The sequence below is a fragment of the Mustela putorius genome, unplaced genomic scaffold (genome assembly GCF_011764305.1).
Source record: "Mustela putorius furo isolate JIRA1106 unplaced genomic scaffold, ASM1176430v1.1 tig00003983_pilon_pilon_pilon, whole genome shotgun sequence".
Classification (NCBI taxonomy): Eukaryota; Metazoa; Chordata; class Mammalia; order Carnivora; family Mustelidae; genus Mustela; species Mustela putorius.
The window spans coordinates 16,179,558-16,184,344 of record NW_025422123.1 but is presented as its reverse complement, the minus strand read 5'-3'; positions in this window follow the sequence as shown (position 1 = coordinate 16,184,344).

Genomic DNA, 4,787 nt, shown 5'->3' with positions numbered 1-4,787 from the left:
TACTGACTGAATAGAGGAATGAAGGATCCTCTTGGTGGCTTTGGTTGTGGTTGCACAGTATATACGTATTCACAAATGTATCAATTTGTATACTGAAATTTATGGAATTTAGTAAATAAAATTTTTACCTTAGTAATTTTTTCTAAATTGACAAATTCACAGACGCAAAGATAAAAACAGACATGATATATTCCTTATACAGTTTATTCTTATGACTTCTTTGGTTCAGGCAGGGAAGGGACATCATGCTTTTTGAGAAGGTCTTGGTCTAACCAGTTAATATGTGAGAATGTCTTCCCAAGGGCATGTTAGAAGCAGTAATCAATTCTCAGTTTTCTCCTTCATTCTTGATCTTTCCTCCTGCTAAATATTAATTTACAAAAATCCATGTTCTGCCTATATACTAAGATTAAATATAGTAAAAAAACAGAAGTGCATCAACCAGTGCATCAAGTTTCTGGTATTATTATCTGAAAATATTTTAAGAGTTTGGCTTAAAATTGCTTATTGCACATCAAATAATTGTGATAAGTAAGTACTGATACTGAGGTACTGGTATTGAAGGTGATATTTCTGCTGCTCCCATAGTATTTTTGTTCAGAAAAGCTGCCCTTCCATGAGTATATGCATCTATAATTCCTTGGTTAAAATAACCTGCTTGATTTCTAAGTTTGTAGTCCTCCAAGCAATGGAGAATGATTCAGACCATTCTGGAGGTTTTAGCTCTTGTCCAGGCCCTGGGACCAATGCTGTTCTAATTCTCTAGTGAAGATGCCTCAGTCTGGGTCCCCAGAACCTTTTACCCTAGACCCACTTATTTTTCCATCCCTACAACCTCTACTCCACCTCTGCGTCATGCTCTCCAATCCTAACCTCTGTGTCTGGACCTTTGTGTGGTATTATATCTGCAGTATTCCTTGTTTGCCAAAATCTCTGCCTATTGCTTGTTTCAGCCTGACTCTTGAAACTTTGTTTCTGAGGACTAGCCCAGACCCCAAAGTCCGTACTTCATAATAATTCTTGATCAAAAAAGATACCTTCATAATGGCATGGATTCAAGCCTCATTCAAAAATGCTTAACATACACTATTGCTGCCCCCATGTTAACCTTTACCTTCGTGTTCTGATTCAGTTGCTCCAAGTGTATGTCTGACTCTTAAAGGTATCCTCCTATTTTCCTCATAGTCTCTGTTCTCTGAGGAGTTTTTGGTTGAGTGTGCACATTTTACCTATTCATAAACCTCAAACCAAAACTGGGACTCAAAAAGCTGAGGGTTCTATTTTAGCACTTACCCTCCAGCACAGTTGCCCTTAACTTTGAATTTGTCCTTAGTTTGATCTTAACTCTGCAAAGTAAAATAAGTCAGACAAAGAAGGACAAATATCTCCTTATCTCTCTTTTATGCAAAATCTGAAAACTAAAACAAACAAAACAAAACCCAAAGTCATAGATACAAAGAATAGATTGGTGGTTGCCAGAGGGGAGGTGGTAGGGGTCAGTTGGGAGGGTGAAATGGGTGAAGGGGATTAAGAAGTTCAAATTTCCAGATATAAAATAAATAAGCCTAAAAAATAAATAAATAAATAAATAGAATAAATAAGTCTGAGGGAATATAGTTAATAATACTGTATTAATTTTGTAAGAGAACTTATTTTCATTTGACAATTGTCATTGACTATTTTACATTGACTATTTTACAATATTTTATTATTTTACAAATCATTATGTTGTATACCTGAAACCAATATAATATTGTATGTCAGTTATATATCAATAATAAATATAAGATATTTAACATGAAGACACCAAAGAGCTTTAGCTAGTTATTAATAAATCATATGCTACTGAAAAAAAATCAAAGTTTTTTGGAGGAGCCAAAAATGCCAAGTTAATTATAATTCCCACTGACACTAATTGTCATGTAATCATTCTCAAGAGTTGCAATAGTTACTTGTGATTGCTCTCAATTCTTGCATAGGATACAAATACTGGCATTAAATCATCACTACACAGGATTGTGTCAAATTCATTATGCATCTTATGACATAAAATAATGATTTTCACCCAGTTATGACAGACAAAAGTTATTATATTTACATGTAAAATTTCCTGGGTGTATTTATATATTTATGATAATATGGGCAATACTGTATGTTTTCAAAGGACTTCTATCATAATTAATTAGATTTCACTTATAAAATATGATATGCTTTTAAACTTGGATTATGAAGCCCATTAAGCAGATCGCAGCATTCTGAATTAAAAAAATTAAACACTAAAGATCTGGTTGTGTTATATATTCCTGATACGGAATCTCTGACATACTGGATTTCATTCTAAACAAAAGGAATTTGATTTTCAGAGAACTTGTATATTTACCAGCATCATAAATAATAGGAGAACCTAGGATAAAACAGTAATATTTTAACTCCAGGATCAGAATGAGTTTTATTATATCTAATCTATTATATTATATCTATAATATAAGATATTAATTAAGAGATTAATAAGATATAATCTATTATATTATATCACTAAAGTAAATTAATAGATACATGTGTGTGCTTGTGTGTGTCTGAAGTAGCCAATTATTTCAACTGTACCAAAACCAATTCATTTATTAAATATTTATTAAACACTATTATCTATCAGGTACACTTAGAAATAGAATTACATCTATGTCATCTAAAAAAAAGTCTAAAGATGTAAATTGATTTCAATTTTGGAGCACAAGTCCTATGGTTATTCAAAAGAAAAATCCTAAAAATGGCTTGGTTGTCTGTGTTAAAATATACATAAGTAATAATAATGATGAAGTATAGTATAATGTATACTAATTGAAAATCTGGGAAAAATAGGATAAAATATTTTATATAAATTATTTGCTTAGGTGTAAATTTAAGTATTAAATTTGGATATAAGGAAAAAACACTGGAAAGACAAAATCTAAATTGTTAATGCCAGTTGTCTGATTCATGTGAAATGGATAACTCTTTATTTCTTAAAACTTTTATAACAGTTTTTTGAGGTATAATTAAGATATATGTTAGTGTATACTCAAGAAAGCATTGTAACCATTAAGACAATGAGCACACACACCATCACCCTATATTTCCAGTCAGAAAATGCAGCAACAAAAGTTACAGACAGCTTCATAATGGGGAATAACTTGAATAACAACACTTCAATGTGGATGGGTATAAATATTAATGTGTGTATGATAAATATATATCAATCTACTATATTGCAGAAGCTCTTTTTTATTTTATTTTTTCTTCAGTTAACACAGGTGGAAATATCTGTTTTACTGGACTTTTTGAGGATTAAGTAAAAGAATGGAATTCATATTTCATTATCCATGTTACTCTATTACTATAAATCTGAAGGTTTGGAAGTATGTGACATTTTGGGAAAAGAAAGGAAGGGAAAGAAAGAGTTGAAAAAAACAAAGAGGAGTGATAAAGAGGAGATTGTTTCCATGTCCATGTTTCCTGAAAGAATTTATTTACAGAATTCCCCTCTTCAGCAGTGGGCAGGAGAAGCTTGAGAACAACAGCAAATCGTATTACGTGTATTATTCAGCCCAAGTCATTTAATCTGTTCTTTAATTTTTTTTATTTAAAATAAGAACAAAACTGTTGCTTTTTAATGCCTTCCACTCAACAAGATGAATTCAGAAATAAGCATGGCAGATTGTTTAAAGAATGTGCTAACCAAATTTAATAACCTATACTAATAAATTTAATACCTTAGAGTCAGCAATCTTTTTAAACAGAAATAAAGGAGAGGGTATATTAACTCTGATATGCCTGACTTACAACAACAACCATTCTTAGAGTGATCATATATACAGAATGTCTCTAAGTCATGTATATAAATTACTAGGACTTTGATCACATGTCTTCTCTATAGGCAATAGAGGTCAAATATAATCTTGTGTTTTTATATTAGTTTCCTGTTGTTACTGTAACAAATTACTATAAACTTAGTGTCTTAAAACAATATAAATTTACAGTTGTGGAGGTCAAAAGTCCAAATGGTCTCAATGAGTGGGCTAAAATCAAGATTCAACTAGGAGGCACCAGGGGAGAATCCATTTCCTCGTCTTTTCCTACTTCCAGAGATTGCCCACATTCTCTGGCTCGAGTTCCCTTCCTTTGTCTTCAAAGCAATGGTGGGTCTAGTTTTTGTCATGATTCATCACTGACATTGGTTCCGTCTTCCACATTTAAGTACCCTTGTAAACTTGCATAGATGATCCAGGATAATCTCCCTGCTTTACTTATTTATTTATTTTTAAGATTTATTTATTTTAGAGAGAAAGTATGTGTGTGCATGTATGCTCTCAAGTTTGGGGAAGGAAAGCAGACTCCCCACTGAGCATGGAGCCCAATGTAGTGCTCGATCTCAGAACCCTGAGATCATCATCTAAGTTGAAATCAAGAGTTGGACACCTAACCAACTGAGTCACCCATGTGCCCCAATTTCCCCACTTTGAAGTCAGCTGATTAGCAATTTGAATTCCATCTGCTACCTTAGTTATCTTTTGTCATGTAATGTAACATATTCAAAGGTTCTAGGGATTAAGACATAAAATCTATCATTCTTCCAATCGAAGTTCTGTCTTCCTCTGTTGGTCCACTAGCATATTCAAATTTGTTTTGATCCTGTGGGTCTCCTTTTGCAGAAAATGCAAATATACTGCAAAAGAGGGTTGAAACAGGTTTATAATAAAACATAATCCCAGGAATTGACAGTAATCTAAATTTATGTTTTCTTCTCAGGG